The following is a 20,094-nucleotide window of genomic DNA, read 5'->3' on the forward strand; positions in this document are numbered from 1 at the left end:
CTTGAGGTCACGCCAGCAATCAGCACTTCTACTATTATGATAAAAATCACCTAATAGGACACCACTAAAAAATATAACCCCTGCAAATGGGAGATTCTCTTATGTTTTCATTGAAATGCCATGTGACGTAAGAGAAAGTAATTTTTCAATATTCTATAGCCTAATTTACCTTTTTAACAAGTGACATGCTGAACAACGTTCCTAGACAAAAATAAATAATTCTTTCACAGACACTTTAAACAAGGTAATATGCTCAAATGTGGGGAAATATTTGAAGAAAGATGAATCCTAACCAACATTGAAATATTTTTGCTGATGACCAAAATACGTGGCGCAGGTGGTTTCCAACTTACAAAGTACTCACTTGCGTGTCACTGGATCTTCCTCTCCACTGGCACGCAATTCTCATTCCAGCACCTGTACTAGAACTGCTGGAAATGAAATGGTAAAGTTGGAATGAGAAAAAAGGGACTTGTAGATTTGTAGAGGATACGGATTTGGAAGTGAAGGAAGGAACTACAGCAGAAGCAGCAATTTGGTCGTACCAAATATATTAACACTGCCCAGGAAAATCCTTCCTCAAAATTTAAAAGGTTTCCCCTTCATTTGGTCACATTGCCTAAGGTTCTTCTCATTAGAGACCCATCTCAATTAACAAAAATCTAATGGAGCTTGAGAAATTGTTGTGGATATTAGTCATTCACACATTTGTATACATCATTTCATCAGATGACTAAATTTTGCCGAGTTTATATGCCCTGAAACAGTTTTGATTTTAGTTGATATGTTTCAGATCTCGGGAATCACGTGATTTTAGTTAATAGGCTTCTTGCCTCAGGGAATGACAAATTTGGGTAAAGTAGCAGGGTAGAAAGTTTAAGGCAATTGTTCTCAAAGTGTGGCTCTGGGCCAGCTGCATCAGCATCCACTGGGAACTTGCTAGATAAATGCAAATTACTGGACTCCACCCATTCCTAGTGAATCAGAAGTTCTGAGTCGGGGTTGGGAGGGAGCAGCAATCTGAATTTAACGTGGCTTCCAGGTGCTTCTGACAAATGCTTATTTTTGAAAAGCACTGGTTTAGGACAGCTGGAGAGACCCAATAGACTTGGAAAGGAAACCATTAGGAGACAGGTAATAAATTCTGAAAGCAGAAAAGAAAGGTCCCCATGGCCAACTTCCCTTATTTCAAAAATTGTGCAAGGATTTATTAGGGCATTGGCATATCCCAGCATACCACGCAATGTTCTCCTTTGAGATTTGTCTAAGAGCAAAGTAGGTTAATTGAGGCAAATAGAGCGCTCTGACATAAAAGCCACCTCTGCTTCTGATCACTGAGTGTGGGTGCTTTGTGCCTACACCACATCTCCCCACTTTGGCTTCTTACCCATTTTACTCTGCCCTCCACGAGAAAGATCACATGTTGTGCAAAGTGAAGTTGCCAAGGAGATGTGATGTGGTTATCAGAATACTCAGCTGCAGTCATGCAGTGTCCTAGGACTTCATCTCAGATGCCTGGTCTTGTGCACCTTAATCCCTGGTCTATCATCCAATCTTCAATTTTCATAACTATCCTACCTTTAGGCTATTATACTTCTGGTCTCACTGTGTGTTCATTTGGCATTCAACAGTAATTCTCTCCTAGTTTGACTCTGAACTCAAACTCCCCCATTCCCTCTTCCTCATTCCTTCAGCCCATGGTTAATTGATACTTTCACTCTGCTCCTGGCTCCTTGGTCCTCAGAACTATGGTGATTTCCTTTTCTGAATGATAATGACAACTCCATTGCAGCCAATAAAGCACAGCCCAGATGTCATTCTTCTCTTACCTTCTCCACTTAGTTTCATACTCTAACTTTCCCAGCCCTGTTCATCCTATCTACTCTCATCACACTACTGTTAGTAACTAGTTACTATTTGTTGCTAGACCAAGTGCCAGCTCATTTCCCAAGAATTAACTGATCTCTCTCCCATCTGTCATTGTGTTCTCCACTGATGGGTGTGACTATCAGGTAGTTCTTTGCTTTCTTCATCAGATAGCAGCTAAAACCATTAGCGTCTATATCTGGACCTTCATTAGGATTCAAAATTCTAAATCTGGTAAAACCTGCCCTCCTACCAAGAAAATAAGCTTCATAAATAATCACAGGTAACAACAATTTGTAGAATATCACCTATGTGGCTAGAGGCAGGAAATATAGCACCCACTGTGCTACATACAGGGGATATAGCACTGAACCAGAGAAAAGAAACTGCCTTCAATGAACTTACATCTGTGGGGGTTACGGATGTTCAAACGTTGATAACGTAATTGATTACTTAATCACAGATATGATATGTGCTATCAGGGGGAAATACAGGATATAATAAAGAAGTAAAAGAAGAAGCATTGACGCATATTTAGAGTCCAATAAGACTTCCTTGAAGTAGTGAAATTTAAGCTGAGACATCTGAACTGAGTAGGAATCGCCTGGAAAAGGGTGAATATTGGGTAAGAGCTGTTCCAAAAAGATGGAAGAGCTTGTATAAATACCCTGTGGCAAAAATTAGCATCATCCCTTCGAGGAACTGAAAGGCAGTGCAGAATGTTGAGATTGAGGAGGAAACTGGTAAGAGATGATATGAGGCTGTTAAAGAAGGCAAGAAGGAGATCAATCATGTATGAATTAATAGACCATTGATGGGTTTTAGTTTTTATTCTAAGTATAGCTAAGAGTCATCTAATCCTTGCTACTCAAAGTATCATCCACAGAGCACTGGCATCAACTGGGAACTTACTAGAAATACAGACTCTCAGACTCTTCATTCCAGAGTTACTAATCAAAATCTTTTTATCAATCTTCCCAAGTGATTTCAGTGCACATTAAAGTTTAAGAAACACTATTAAAGGATTTAAGCAATGGAGTAACCTCACCCAATTTAGATCTTAAAGATTGTAGCTATGTGGACCACAGATTTGGTAGGAGATAAGAAGAAGTGCGTATTCAGCAAAATCAAGTAAATGTTCAATTCATTGAAAGATAATGTAACTACAGAGTACAGGGTTGTCATTAGAAATGATTGGTTTGAAATATATTAAAGAAGTTAATTTCAGGATCTGGTGATTGATTTACAATGAAGGCTGAGAATGAACAAGGTGTCACAGATGACTCCAAAGGTTTCTCTCCTGATAACTGAGTGGACAATGTTGTCATCACGGACAGGGAATACTGCAGACAGACTAGATTTGGGGAGAAATATGAATTTATTTGTGGACCACACTGGGTGTGTACAAAATGTCATGTTAAGAAAAATAAAGCCTAATATTTAGAGAGGATTTTGCCATTTAAAACATGATTCCCTACATATTATCTGAGCTGTTCTTACCATCATCCCAATTAAGGGTGAGATTCAAGGGCAGAGCCAGGGTAAGAACTTTCTTGCAAAGAGAAGAGAAAGTGCAAACATGTAAAGGGGCAAGAGTGAGAGCAAACAGGTCAGTCAAAGAGCTGCTGCCAGAAGAAAACGTGCTCGCTTGAACCAGGACATGAGCCATAGAGATGGATCAAACTGGACAGCTCTATTCTTCAAATAGAACTTAGAGGACACACTAATGGAGATGGCATCCACGTAGAGATGCTAAGTCAGATGTACAATCTTAAAATCATGAGATAGATCAGGTCTGGCAATGTAACAAATAGATCGTGTGTAGAAGCCATGGAATTGAGTGAGACACTTAGTAAGAGAGTTTGGCTGAAAAAAAAAGGGGGGTCCAGAAATAAACACTGGGTTGCTCCAAAATTTTGAAGGAAAGCAGGATACAAACTAAAAAAGGATAATGAAACAGTAGAAAACTTAAACTGTTTTTCTTGGTCACTTATATATAATAATATGTATTCTTTTTAGTTAATGAACATTGGAATTTATAGTCATCTAGTACTGTTTTCAAAACTTGAAGTAAATAATAGTCTTTTTTTTTGAGGAGGAGGATTAGCCCTGAGCTAACATCTGCCAATCCTCCTCTTTTCGCTGAGGAAGCCTGGCCCTGAGCTAACATCTGTGACCATCTTCCTCTTCTTTATATGTGGGACGCCTGCCACAGCATGGCTTGCCAAGTGGGGCCATGTCTGCACCTGGGATCCAAATCGGCGAACCCCAGGCCAGCGAGAAGCAGAAGGTGCGCACTTAACCACTGCGCCACCAGGCCGGCCCCAATAGTTACTTATCATTAAGAGATTTTTTAAAGCTTTTTCTAAAATATTTGGTTGTTATCCACATTCCAGTTTATATATGCCGTATATGACATTATAGTTGTATACCCTATGGCTTAGATATTATTTCATAAATCCCATATTTGAAATTATTTCTTGATATTAAGAATGATATAAAATATTAATGAGTAAACTGTAATTAATCTGAAAATTTATTTACATTATATATTATTTTTAGCTTTGTTTTTAGTTACTAATTCTTAAGAGAAATTATATATCTGATAAAAGTGCAATAAATACACCAGAATTAAAAGGGGAAAAGTAATAAACATTGCATGTAAACTAAGAGGCATTTGCCAATCAAAGCACATGCATGGCAAAGCTGTTAGAACGGTGATGGGCAGTGAAAGATTTTCAAGGAGCAGGAGGGAAAGCTAATGTCTAGACGAGAATAGGAAGAAGACAGTACCCACCGCAGCTATCTAACGCGTCAAACAAGCCTGTGCAAGATTGAAATTCCCATACCTAAAATTTTAATTCTGGTGTATTTATTGCACAGAAAAAGGGTCTCCTTGCAAAGATAGTTATTTTTGTTTTTTTTTAAAGGCCCCACTGATTCTTTCAGTTTGTTCATTTCCTTTACAAAAAGAATTGTGGCAGAATAGTGCCCTATGGTGAGATCAACATCTGTTTTTTTTGTCTCTCTAACTTAGTGAAGTAGATTGGCCAACCTCCAAAGTACTCACATCACTTATAATTGTAAGATTAGCACTGAGTCCACATGAGAGGTTTAAAAATGTCATAGTAATTTCATTCCTGTAGTAATAAATATGTTATCAAACAAAAGCAGCCATGAAATCATGCCAAATAATTTTGTCATATATTAGTATTATTTCTTTTATTGTATAATCCATATTCAGTCATCTCTATTTCTGGCATTAGATTTGGGGTGTTGTACAATGTAGATGAAAATATTTTTCTTCAACCCAAAGTCAAAATAATAGCTCCTCATTCCATAAAGCCTCTCTGGGCAATTACCATTCTGCATCTTTTTGTTTGTTTGCGGTCACCCCTAGGTTATTTTTTCCCCTTATGATATTCCTAATATTCCTAAAATAGTGTGCATGCATGGACTAAAACTGTGAGTTCCTGAGCGTTTTCAATGGCTTACAGTTGAAAAGAGAAGCCACAGAACACTGGTTGAAATTTCTCCCTGGGGTAACAAATTACAAACATGATGACAAATTGAAGGCCCGATACCATGATTTGGTTTTTCAGATGACTTAGTAGGACCCAAAGTAGGAAACCCTCCAGCGTAGTCAACGACAGAGCAGCAGCCTAAAGTGAAAAGGACAGGATTGTTTACCTTTACTTGCCTAGTTCATTACCTAAAATCTAATGAAATTTGAACTCATTTTGTTAACGACAAATTCTAGAATTTCATTACTTGCATAATATTCAGTGATATCTTTTTAAAAATGAATATAAACATTCCATTTAGTGCTTGGAAGAAAAATAAAACAATTTACCTTCTTTTTTTTTGAAATATAAAATCCAAATCTAGAATCTATTTCAGTATACTATGACTTAAATGTTTTGCCATATAACCTGAGTCAACAACATATTTAAACCATTCATTTTGGGGGCCCTCCTGGTGGCGCAGCAATTAAGTTTGCATGTTCTGCTTCGGCAGCCTGGGGTTCGCTGGTTCGGATCCCTGGTGCGGACATGGCACCACTTGGCAAGCCATGCTGTGGCAGACGTCCCACATATAAAGTAGAGGAAGATGGGCACTGATGTTAGCTCAGGGCCAGTCTTCCTTAGCAAAAAGAGGAGGAGGAGCAGCAGATGTTAGCTCAGGGCTAATCTTCTTCAAAATAAATAAATAAATAAACCACTCATTTTCTAGTCAATATGTTCTAAGGTCCAAATATCAACCTAATAAATACACATTGGGAATATAACTTGTATGTAACATGGATGTCATTAGAATTTTCTAGCATTTTAGTATTGTGTTTACATATGTTTATTTAATAAGTAAGTAGATGCTTAGAGAAGTAGTGATAAATAGCTGAAAAAAGAAAGAAGAGGAAAATGCTGTAATGCTTATTTAAACGCTTAGAAGAACAGTAGAAAGCCGTCTTCAAGACGACGAACGTTTCTCCACTACATGGAAGACACGTGACTTCTCAACCATAAGGAATAGATAACAAGCAAAAGATGTTTAATGTACATTGGGAAAAAGAGAATACTGAATTATATTTATGGAGAAGTTTCTATCTTTCAAGACGACAACAGGTTACTAAGGTACATACAAAGTCTCTTGGGAGATATTTAAGAAATTTATAGACAGTCATCTCAAATTGGAAGATAATTCTGCATCTAGACCAATCCTTTTCTTTCAGTCCTATTTTTCTTTATTTTTTATTTTTATACTTTCTAATCTAGATGCCATTATATCTGAATCATGAAAATTTACTAATTTCTGCTTCAGTAGCCATAACTTTCACTTTTTTTTTTTTTTTTTTTGAGGAAGATTAGCCCTGAGCTAACTAGTGCCAATCCTCCTCTTTTTTGCTGAGGAAGCCTGGCCCTGAGCTAACATCGGTGCCCATCTTCCTTTACTTTAGATGTGGGACGCCTACCACAGCATGGCGTGCCAAGCAGTGCCATGTCCGCACCCAGATCCGGACTGGCAAGCCCCGGGCCACCCGAGAAGCAGAACATGCGCACTTAAGCGCTCTGCCACCTGGCCGGCCCCTCATTTGTTTTGATTAATGCCTGTTACTTGTTGTTCGTCCTCTGAAAAATTAAAATACACATAAAGAAAGTGCTTCCTAAATATTGTGGAACACATTTTTTCAAAGATTCATTTTATACACAAAGAAAACTTCCATTACTCTTACAAAAAAATAACATGAAATATACTGAATGATTTGCTTGGAATCAGCCAATTAAATTATTGTCTAATGTTTACTTGTGAAAAAAATGATTAAGTATCAGTTCCATCATTATGCCACAACTAATTAAAAATGTCTTTCAAGAGCCTTTCAGAGTGAATTCTTAATTTAATAAATACACTTTTAAGAGACATTCATATAATAATGCTTGGAATGATTATAGCATGCCAAAAAAGTATTTCTGTAGTGGTTGCTTTAAGTATTTTTTGTTTGCTTTTCTGTTGTTGTTTGAGTGACCTGTTTATATTGTTAAACTTTCCTTCAAGGTAAATCTCGGAAGGTTCTGAATTCCGGAAGTGCTACATTTAGATGAGTCATAAAAGTTGCATTTTGTTCAAATCAACTTTGAAAACACAGTAAAGCTCTTAGAGAATAAGAATTTTGAATTTGAATGAGTGATGAAAGGGTGTGGTAGTCAGGTATAGTAAATAAGCATAAATGAAAAGAATAAATCTTTGTAGAAAAGGGGTTTTCTTTTTCTCATAGCCAAGTTAATTTTTGGAGAAATATATATGTGAATGATATCACTGCATTGTTCAGAATTTTCAAATTATCTTTTCAACTGAAATCATTTTGAATTTGAAGAGCAAATAAATTGATTCTAAGTTCAAATATATTTTAAGCCAACAACTTGAAAGCAAAAGCATTGTAGTCATTTTTTGTATAAAATAATATAATTGATTTTATTTACATGTAAAAAAACCTCTCAAATCTATTTATTAGCCATAGGGTAATATCTGAAAGAACAGCACAAGTAAAAGAAATCTGTATCAAGTAAGAAAACCTGATTCATATGTGAAGTTAGCAAACACTGATGAGAAAGAAAGCCAATGCGAGGGCCAGCTCCGTGGCACAGCAGTTAAGTGCGCACGTTCTGCTTCAAGGCCTGGGGTTCGCTGGTTCGGATCCCTGGTGTGGACATGGCACCACTTGGCAAGCCATGCTGTGCCAGGCGTCCCACATATAAAGTAGAGGAAGATGGGCACGGATGTTAGCTCAGGGCCAGTCTTTCTCAGCAAAAAGAGGAGGATTGGCAGTAGTTAGCTCAGGGCTAATCGTCCTCAAAAAAAAAGACAATGGAGATTAACTGACCTATGTGCTTCAAAACTTGCAACTTTTATTATCTCTTATGCTCTGATATATTTAAGAAAATATAATGAGGATAAATGCTTTGGGGGTGAAGTGAATTTGTTTTCAATGGCTTGACAAATCAAATAATCATAAAATGAGATTTCTAAGATTTAGGGTGAGAATTTCTCATAAGTGATAAATTGTTTTTATTCTAGCTCCTCAATTCTAGGCTCAAATTCTAAAAGAAAAAAAAACATGTAAGGGGAAAAATAAATGTTCATCTTACAGAAAATTTGAATATTGGGCTACACATTTAAAGCCCTCAGATAAACCAATAAACATATTTTTGTTGTTTGGTAAGACTCAAAGTTGTCAAAAACTAAGTACTTGCACCAATTTTTATTTTGCAACACAAATACGTTAGCAATTCCTTAAAAGAAGGAACACTATAATTAAATAGTCTTTATTCTAGCTATCATTAATTTTTACATATAATTCATTGGCAAAACTATCTCTTTATCTTGCACAAGCTGAAAGAAACACAAAAACCCTGGTAAATTAACACTTCTAAAATACTTTGTTTGGAAATATAATTTAAAATCCTTCCATTTAGCTTTAAGTGCTTGAAAAAGATTATCAAAGTCGGTTTTCATATATCAAAACAATAAAATAATCAAGCAAGCATTGCCATAAGCTTTGCCTTTAATATTTTTTTCACTTGTGTGGTCTGTCCGTATATCAATATTCAATTTATTAGTCAATAATTACTCTCTGAATTCTTCTTCTTTTTCACTTTTTCTTTTTTCAATAGCAGTACAGAAACAAATAGAAAAATGTAACATTTAAAAAAAAGTGTAATAATCTCACAAGGATAGTTATTTGGAGCCTTACTTTTGATAAAATGTTTATTCTCTTCAAAAACAGAAACAAATGAAAATATGAAGCATATAAGAAAATAAATAAGAACATAGAGAACAAATGACAAGTCCAGCAGTAAAAGGAGATATACTTGGAAGTTTTTACCCCACTGGAGAAAACTACTCAGCAAAATAACTCGTGAATCATGATGAGAATTAGCAACAACTTGCTCTTATCTGATGCATCACCGAAAACATTTTATTTTTATTTAGTCTACTTAAATAGGACATTTTTATTTGCAAAGCTGCACACATGCACAACCTGAACTAAAGTTTAAGAAAGATTATTCAAAATTTCTAATAATCCAAAATTATATTGGTGTTGCATCTAAATAAATCTTAGCACATTATTTTGGAATTTTGACTATAACCATAATTTTCAAATTAAATTGTCTTGGGTAAAAAAAGTTATCTTGCAAATGTAAGTAAGCTCTTTTAAAAGTTTTGCAAATTTAGTCTTTTATTTTAATCAGCAACCTTCAATTAAGAAGATTGAAGCACTGAAAAATATTTCCACATAACACGAATTAGATGTTTTTGACTACAATGAGAACAAAATTGGAATTAAATTTTAGTGATGTATAAAGTAATTTTATAATATTTACTTGAAATTTTCCAAGTGCCATGTCCGCACCAGGGATCCGAACTTGTGAACCCTGGGCCGCCGAGAAGCGGAACGTGCGAACTTAACCGCTGAGCCACCGGGTATATGTACTATACAGCATATTCCTTAAAATTCTGCTTTCCAATACTTCACATTAATTTAATAAAACTAATACCAAACTGTCAGTGTTGGAAGACTTTCTTTGGAATGAGTCACTACGGGTTTATTCATCTCTTTGATGGAAATATATCTCATTTAGATATAAATTTTGTTGAATTAGGCATTTGGTTGAACAAAAATATAACTGCAGTATCCTCTAGTCAGCAGCAGTAGAATTTATTGCCTGACAACAGCCCACAGAGTGTGATTAAGATATTAAGAAGAATGATAGGCAAGCCAGGCTGACCATCGCTGCTACCAGCTCATCTTCTAAGGACCAGTTGGCTCATTTCTCAGTCTGCATCCGTATGGAGTGGATTAAAAGGCTATAAAACACTGCCTTTTATACAATGTGCAGCTGACTGGTTCAGAAACAAAGTAAACACAAAGTAAGAAAAGTAGAGTGTTTGTCTTCATCAGGCAGGTCTTAGTAACGCTTCCCTTTGGCAATTTCTAGGTCTTTACTTTAAATTTAATAGTTAAGTGTACAAAGACATAATTTTGTGTATAGTGGGTAGCTCACAACAGCTTTCATTGCAGTACAGCATCCTTGGAGAATTTACAGAATCTTCTTCAGTCAACTGCAATTCTGATGTTCCACATGGTTACAACATTTTTATTTCATTAACACCTAATTTACAAGCACGAACCATTCTAAATGTATCAGAACAGATGTAGGAAATAATTATAATTTAGATTGAAATCTTCATCTCCTAGTCACATATTTTTAACTCATCTATCTTAAAAAAAAATTTAATAACTTATTGAAGAGGATTATAAAGAGAGAAAAAAGTTTTCCAATTTAAATGAAGAGATGCCACAGTTTGTTACTGATTTCGACCAGTTTACCTGTTTTTGCGCAGATGTGCAATACCTGCTGTATTGAGCTGCACGGTTTACAATAGGACACGTGCAACATTGATGAGACAATCTACACCTATTCAAACATGCTTTTGCATGGACTCTCCCTTCATAGCCCTTGGACATTTAGTTTCACGCTTTGAGAGCTCTTCAAATTTGTTTTTAATTTTCTAAAGAGAGATTATTTCACTTGATTGACTTGGCATTTAATTTGCTACATATAAAAACAAATACAAAAAGGAAATATTTGCCATTATGCAAATACTAAAGCAACTTAATGTTTGGTATCATTTACAAGGACTATCTTAATCACTTTTAAAAATCCAGTCAACATGGTCAAAAAACTAACACAAACCCACCCCCTACACAGCTAAATTGCTTGAATAAACAGAATAGCCAATTGTTCTGGACTGGAATAGAAGCAACCAACATGATCTGGATGTGCTCAGTTGACCCTTAGCCAATATCAATTTTCATTTCATGTAGTCAGCATGTCCCATCATTTGTTCCCAATTAGTTCTTACCCATCTAAATCTGCATGGGAGGAATGCATGTTTTGGCATAAAATACAATAAACATGTCTGCCTAAGACCATCTTCTCCCTCAGTTTCAATTCAACTCTCCATATTTTGAATTATGATATCTTATTTTTAACTCCACTTCCTAGTTACGTTCCTCACTTACTAGGTGCCCCCGATGGGTAATGTAAAGCTGTTCAAACCCTTCTTTGCATGCTAGCCTTCCTATTATTGTCTGCATGGACTTTGTTAGGAATATCTTTATGAAATATCTAATATTAAGCAAGTAAATCACATAATTTGCACTATTTTGCATTAAAAAATCAATCCTTGATTTTTTTTTGGCATTAGACTGTACTCATTAAGTGTCTGAAGATGGAGCAGATGAAGAAGAAACCCAACTGAGTGAACATAAGTGAAAATTATGCAAAATCTTAGTAATTTATGATTTAAGGTGACACCAAAGAAAGCTTTGGAGAAGGGATATATCTAATAGTCTTTCAAAAGTTTCTCTCAAGGCGACTGGGTTTTTTCATCATAATTTACATTTTGATAAGGTCAATTTTCTCAGAAGAAGCCCTTCGTTGTGTTTTGTGGAGGTAGCTCTGAACAAATGGAAACACAAAAAAATGAAAGTGTTCCTACCTTAAGGCAAATTACTGCAGGTCTTACGCCCAGACATCATATGTCTGCAACATAAAAAAAAAGACATTCGATATTTATTTACATTATGTAAAAAGCAGTATTCTTCAAGTAAGCAAAAACTGAGACACTGCACTGTCTTCTCAGCAGAGATCTGTTGCTAGTGGAAAAAACAGAAAGAAGTTTCATCACAGAGTTGTTCTGTTTGATTAAAAATAAAATGAATAAAAGAATGATAAGTTGATGATAATGATTAGGGTAGTCATGAGATGGAAACATCTAGACATGCAACATAAACTAATCTGAGCCTCTAAGATGAGTTTCAGATATGTGGTACAGGATAATCTATAGCACAAAGTAATTTTTCTTACCATCAAGATTAGCTTGACTTTCCATATATCCATATCATATAATAATATTCACCTTTGCTTCCTTATTTTAAAACATAACTTTTAGAAATAATTTATAACGCTAATCTTGGAAAATGTAAGATATTCTATAGCATTCAGCCATTAAGTTTCAATTGATTCTTATATAGCAACAAAATAATGTAATGCGACATAGACCTTTGTGGTTTACAAAGCATGTTCATACATTTTGTGATTTTATTTTTATAAAAACACAGTGAGAAGTACAGGCACCTAGAAAAACATTTTGCTGAAAAAGGATAGCAAGCCCTGAGAGGAAACAGATGTAGTAAGCCCTAAGATTGCCTCAGCTGGAGAAAGTTACCAGGCTGTGGTGCAGGGAGAGGACATTCAGTCAGATCCTGGTGGTCTTGCTAAGTTGAGGAGACAGAGCTGGAAGTTTAGGCGAACAAGGGTGGCTAGAGTTTGCAGGGCAGAGTACTACAGAGGAGAGAGATACACAGAGACAGAATTCCAGATATCTTCAGAGTGTTCCCTTTGAGTATTCAGTTGAATACTGATCAATGCATGCCTGTGAAGAAATTGTGCACCACCAGGAAAAGAAACACCTGAAAGTTAAGAAGGAACGGTGCCAGATGTTCATGCAAGACTAAGAGGAGTGCCTATTTCCATTATCCAGAGTGGAAAGTTTCATAATTCAAGGAATGTTGATTAGAATACAAAGAAAGATCTTGCCTCAGTAGGAAAAAAAATTAATCCTAGAGCAGAGGTAGTTCTTGTCCCATCTAACAAAGATCAAAAGCAAGACACAAAAGGATCAAGCTTTTTCCAATAAAATTAACCATGTCTTGAACAAAGCTCAAGAATATTTCTAGGAATTTATGTAGGACATAAAAATATATAGCAACCAATATGCTTGTCAATATATTGACTACGTATGAAAGAGCAAAGGTTCTCACAAATAATTCCATTTAATCATTAACAAAGACAAAAAGTGACTCCCACTCATATTCTGCAATTAGCCAATATCTAATTGATTTGTGAAATATCAAGACGCTAAGAAATCCTTTCTTTCAAAGACAATATTCAGACAGTTACCACACTGTTCGAAAAGAATGTATAATGTACTTTCCTAGTGTTAGTATTTTTTCCTTTTTAAATTTTGTTTGCCTGGTGTAAATAATGCAAAGAGGTTACCACAAACGAGTGCATGATTTTATTTTTTTAAGCATTTATTCAAGAACATATTACTTTTTATAAAATATTAGAAACTTTCCTCCCTGCATCAAAGTGTGGTACAAGATGCTGGCACTGCAAAATAAAGTAGGGAGGAAGAGTTGGTAGAAAAGAAAAGCATTTAAGGACTTAAAATGTAGAAAGACTTGTTGTAGGCATCATAAATATAACATTTACATAATTCCTACAGTAATTTTCCCTTCTGAACCAGCGTTCAGAGGACTCACTATAAATTACTTTTAGTGTTGGTCCTGTGATTAATACTACACATTAGTAATAATTATTGCCTCATTCTATGTAGTCCAAGCACTCTGTTGTTTGTACTAGATCAAATAACTGTATTTCTATTGTGCAATTCAGAGTATAACATACTTGTAAAAAAACAAAATCCATGAGTCAAAAAAGTAAACACAAAGGACAGTAGGGAATATTTTGAATTGAAGGAAAAATAAAACTACAATACATAAAAATGTGTGGGATGCAGCCAAAACATCTCTTAGAAGAACATGCATAGCATTAAATGCTTATACCAGAAAATAACAGAAGTTTCAAATCAATTCCCTCTGCTTCCACCTTATGAAATTTAGAAAAATAATAGGCAACTAATACCAAAGCAAATAGCCAAGAGGAAACAATAAAGTGCAGAAATTAACAAAACCAGAAAAATCATTCAGGAAAGTCAGTGAAACCAAAAGCTATTCTTTTTTCTTAAGATTTTATTTTTTAGAGCAATTTTAGGCTTACAACAAAATTTAGAGGAAGATACAGAGATATCCCATATAACTCCTGCCCTTACACATGCACAGTGTCCCCTGTAATCAACATCACTCAACAGAATGGTGCTTTTTGCTTTTTTACCAAGGATGAACTACATCAACACATCATTATCATCCAAAGTCCATAGTTTACCTTGGGGTTCACTCTTGGTATTGTACATTGCATGGGCCTGGACAAACGCAAAATGACATATATCTATCATTATAATATCATACAGAGTAAATTTCCTGCCCTATAAATCCTCTGTGATCCACTGATTCATCCATTTCTCCCCACTAACTGTCGGCAACCACAGATCTTGCCTTATCCAGAATGCCACATAGTTGGAATCATACAGTATGTAGCCTTTTCAGATTGACTTCTTTCACTGAGTAATATGCATTTACGTTTCCTTCACAACTTGATACCTCATTTCGTTTTAGCACTGAATAATATTCCATTATCTGGATGTACCACAGTATACTTATCCATTCACTGACTGAAGGACATTTTGGTTGCTTCCAAGTTTTCGTAATTATGAATAAAGCTGCTATAAACATATGCATGCAGTTTTCTGAGTGGACATAAGTTTTCAGATCCTTTGGGTAAGTACCAAGGAGGACAACTGCTGGATCGTATGGTAAGAGTACGTTTAATTTCATAAAAAATGGCCAAACTGTCTTCCAGAGTGTACCATTTTGCATTCCCACCAGTATTCCTATTGCTCCACCTCCTTGCTAACATTTGGTATTGTCAGTGTTGCAGATTTCGGCCATTCTAATAGGTGTGTAGTGGTATCTCATTGTTTTAATTTACATATCCCTGATGACAAATGATGTGCAGCATCTTTTCATATGCTTATTTTATACCTGTATGTCTTCTTTGGTGAGGTGTCTGTTAAAGTCTTTAGCCCATTTTTCAAATGGGCTATTTGTTCTCATACTGTTGAGTTTTAAGAATTCTTCCTAATTTGGGGTAACAGTCTCACATCAGATATGTCTTTTGGAAATATTTCTCCCAGTTTGTGGCTTGTCTTCTAATTGTCTTGATATTGTCTTCCAGAGAGCAGAAGTTTTTAATTTTACTGAAGTCCAGCTTATCGATTATATTTTTCATGGATGATGGCTTGATGTTATATCTAAAAAGGCACCACCACATCAAGGTCATCAAAATTTTCTCCCATGTTGTTTCACAGGATTTTATAGTTTTGCATTTTACGTTTGGGTCTATGATCCATCTGAGTAATTTTTGTGACATGTGTAAGGACTGGGCCTAGATTCATTCTTTTTATGTGGACATCCACTTGTTCCAGCACTATTTGTTGAAAAAGCTATCTTTGCTCTATTGTATTGCCTTTGCTCCTTCGTCAAAGATAAGTTGACTATATTTATGTGGGTCTATTTCTGGGCTTTCTATTCTGTTCCATTGTTCAATTTATCTATTCTTTTGCCAGTAACGCACTGTCTTGATTACTCTGTGACTATGATGAATCAAGAAAAACAAAACCAAACCAAACAAAAAACTCCATAATATTGTCTGAATTCAGGTAAAAACTAGAATGTTGTTCAAATAACAAGTGACCTAACATCCCCCAATCTTTGCTAATATTAGTGATTGCTGCTTCTGTTCGAACTACAGCTTTAGAATTTCTTCATATCTCCTGCTTTTTAAACAAGAATTATTAGGATACCTAATCACAGAATTATCTCCATCTCCTTGAATCCTTCCCCAAATCACCTAACGCAAGCTCAAATCCTAACATAAAACTCTTCTAACCCCTCTTAATAGACGTCCAGCAGCCTAGTGTGTGCAATGTCCCTCTTTGCAATAAGTCAATAAGTGCAACTTTGACCTCAGATATGCCCTTTGTTGTCTTTGACTTGGGAGCGTTGGCATCTCTCATATGTGGCCCCTCTTTTAGAATCCATCTGTCACCTCCTTACATTTAAGATCTGTTTTCACTCACACATAAACTATTTTGGCAATCTAATTGGGGTTTCTGCCCCTCCCTTTCCTATCTCCAGACCACACTAGAGATTGCTGAATATTTATTAGTAGAAAAAATTCTCTTCCAAAAAAAATACTATTTATCAGACATCTAATTGTACATGTCCATTTTAATACTTAGTGAGTGAAAGACTGTCAGTAGCTGTTCTCTCAAGAGGCAAGATACATCCTTTGTGCTGGTGAACCAATTGTATGCTGTGATATATCTGGGTGTTCAGAGATAAAGTGCCAAATGCATACCTATAAATGGAAAAGCAATTTTCTCCTATGTTTCATATAATAGTGTGTCAAAATTCTCTAATTCTTTTGTTTTGTCTTAAATAAAGAAAGGTTAGGTTGTGAGTAAAATTCTGTTTTGATAGCTTGAATCTCTGGAATAACCCCCAAAGGAATTAGCAGGAAGCAAATCTAGTCAAAGCAGTGTTTAGAAAATAGAAGTTTGTACCTTGTCATTATATTTCACATTTTCAACTAGACCTGCAATGAGACACTAGCTTCCTTTTTTTTTTTTATTCAATAGACACTTTTCATTTGTGCTTTTTAAAAAGTATTTTTAAAATTGTATTTTACATAACATGACACATAAATTGCACACTGTGGAAAGAATTGTCTGCCTCCCTGAATGAAACCATTTTAATCTCAAGAGTTTTATTATCTGTTAAAATCTATTTAAATATAGGCATTCAATTTTACATTACTTGACATTTATGGGGAAGCTATTTTACAGCAGCAGGTTTCTGAAGAGACAAGATCACAACAAATATTCATGATTACCTGACATGCTGGATTGAAAAATATGGGGAAAGAATGATCTAAATATTCTGGGAAGTTCACATATATGAATATATCTAATATAATTCTGAATCAGAGGTCTTCTAATATGTTATATGTGTTTGACAACTACCATTATGACATATATAATAATAGTCTACCTATTTTTATTTACCATATTACAATATTAATTGAAGCTATTCTGTTTAGAATATTAGCTAAACTATTTAGTATTAAAATTGGAGAATAGAGATATGCATTTGTCACGTGCAATACTCAGTTAGTGTTTAAGGCTGATTTTTTTAAAAAGGAAAACAACAACTTTGCTAGTTGAACTGGCTAGAAAGACAATAAATTCCACTATAATTATGCATCGTGATCTATCCGTGGGCTAGGAGGTATCTCAGCTTTTATTTCAATGATACGAAAACACAAATCATGGGCACCGTTTTAGATATGGGAGGAGACGACATTTAAAAAATTTTTTCTAACACTTGCTCAAGTTGCCTGCTTGAATTAGAGTGGAAAGAAACTGGGAGAATGAGCTTCTACAACTAGGGTTTTCTGTAGCTGGCCCCATGAGTCTGATGCATGACAATTCAAACTGGGATTTTTATAAACAAGAAAAGAAACAAATCGCCAGATTTTAAATTACACTGAAGAATCTGCATGAAACTTCTATCCATCAAACGGCCACTGAAAAATGAGGTAATTACCTAAAATAATTTGCATGTTAAGAGCTAATACAATATTACAAAGCAAAGTCCAGTTGTGAAAGCAATGCATAATTTCCTGATTAATGTCTCATGCACAATTTTCCTCCATGCTCTGTCACAGCCTAAATAACAACATGGCCAATCAATCAAATAAAAAAAAGGATAACTCAGATAAGAAATGAGTTCGACTCTAATAAATCATGACTTGAACTCAGTGAATTTTAGAATTATGACAGCTAATCACAGTATATTGTGTTCTTAAGGCAATAATGTTTAGATTTTAATTGGTATAATTATAGATTTTTAGAGATTCAAGATTAGTGTGTGAAGGCAAAAAAAAAAACCCTACATTTTTTAGTTTGTAAAATGTCATCTATTAAGTTATTGAAGAAAACTTCACATTAAAATACCAAGTCTGTAACTCACGGCTCTGCCAAAAGTTATGATAAGAGCGATATTTAGTCAGGAAGACTGAGAATGTCAGTGGAGTAATACGGCCAAATTTCCTACATAAAGATTATGAGACATTTCCCTCCTTGGCGCAAAGTGGGAACGTTTCTTCTAAAAGTAGAAGTAATCTCCTCCATCAGCCCAGGGCAGGTGTGGCCTCAACAAAGGAGAAGTAGGGGAGGCAAAGGTGCTCTAATAGCTACAAGGGCCCTAAGGGAGCTTGGATCAATCACTTACATTCCAAATAGCCTTTCTCTTCTACTGTTCTGTTCACGTGTAGATGGAGACACTCTTTAAAATGTAAGACTATTTATGGAACTTATTAAGAGGCAGAATTTTTCTCTCCCTGTTGGTAGGAAAGGGAAGGGGGAGCCAACAGATGGAAGTTTTCTTAGAAGCCAAGGTGCTATTTGTTGCTGTTGGCGATGGGGAAGGGATGAAAGGCAGTCCAAGAAAATGAGTTTGTGATTATTTTGACCCAGCCAGAATACTGACTTTCCTGTTGCTTATCAGGAAAGCATTAATATTTAAAAGCAAGTGAAGAAAGCAAGTTTGGAGGTCTGACAGTCTGTTGTGTCCAGGTCCTACTACTTACTGACTATGACCTTAGGCAAGTTACTTAACCTCTAACAAGCCTTGTCTTTAACCTGAAAAGTGGAGATAGTAACCTAACACACACTACTGGGGAGATGCGATTATTGACTAGAACCAGTGCTAGTACTAGAATAGTGACTAGTTCCAATCACTTAGCCCAGTGACTGGTACTAGTAAGTGCTGAATATACAACACAGAATTTATTATCTGTGCTGTTATTAAATCACTTATTTAACTTCTTATAACCATTTCCTCATCTCTAAAATGGAGATAATAATATTACCCATCTGATATATTTGCTGTGAGAATTAGATGGATTAATACATCTAAATTTCTTATCACAGTGCCTGATGTATAATAAAACCTCAAAATATTGATAAATTAGTCATTAGTAGCCTGTAGCCACACGCAGCCAAATTCAAATTAATTAAAATCACAAAAAATTTAAAATGTCGTGAGTCATATTTCAAGTGCTCCATAGCCACATGTGCCTAGTGCCTCTCATATTGGACAACACAGATTAAAATATTTCTATCATCTCAGAAAATTCTGTTGGATAGTGATAATAGATACGTCCTTAAAGAAAGATTTGTAGGGACAAAAGACTGTTCATTCATATTGTTAGTCAATGAGTGGGGTGGAGAGGATAGGATGAAGAATGGACAGTTTGTAGAAGGTGATTGACTTGTACTTTACATAACTTCATATTGTTTCAAGTGCACTTTCTTTACATTTAAGCATGTACTATTTTAAGAATTTTTTTTTCAAATTATGAAATAACAATTATAAACACTTTAACTTTACATCAGATTGACTCTCGTTAACAAGGAAAGAATTATTCAAACTACCAGTTCAATGGCAATGTACCACGTAGAATTCACTTGAGGTAACTTAATTTTCAAAATCTATAATTATGCCTTTAAATGATATCTCAGTATAACAAAACTTGCCAGGGCTTTGGCAGTCTAAATTCTTGCGTGTGGATGACTAAGGCTTTTCAAAGTTTGTCAGGCTTGAAATACTCTCATAGCTCAAATACAACTGCCATGCAATTCTCAGTGACTATATAAGAACATGTTTATTTAATATTTATTCACAAATGCTATCAATAATGAAAAGCTATTATATCACCAATTTCTCAAGTCACCATGACTTCCCTAATTTCAAAAGCCTGTAGTCATTTTTTCACATTCTCATCTCTTTGACCCTGGATTTCTTGAGAATATTTGATACTATAGGAGAGCAAGAACTATTCCTCTCCCCTCTAGGTTCTT

General features: G+C 35.2%; 1 long non-coding RNA gene across 1 annotated transcript in view; it reads right to left on the reverse strand.

Moving 5' to 3' along the window:
- Positions 1-5,082: 5,082 nt before the first annotated feature.
- Positions 5,083-20,094, reverse strand: part of LOC139075052 (uncharacterized) — a 621,885-nt gene continuing 606,873 nt past the window's right edge. Inside the window, exons 3-4 of the long non-coding RNA XR_011525080.1 lie at positions 11,926-11,969; positions 5,083-5,528 (exon numbers count right to left, since the gene is read on the reverse strand). This is a non-coding gene — a long non-coding RNA (uncharacterized lncRNA). The remainder of the gene's footprint in view (positions 5,529-11,925; positions 11,970-20,094) is intronic.

The sequence above is a fragment of the Equus przewalskii genome, chromosome 13, assembly GCF_037783145.1.
Source record: "Equus przewalskii isolate Varuska chromosome 13, EquPr2, whole genome shotgun sequence".
In the NCBI taxonomy this organism is placed as follows: Eukaryota; Metazoa; Chordata; class Mammalia; order Perissodactyla; family Equidae; genus Equus; species Equus przewalskii.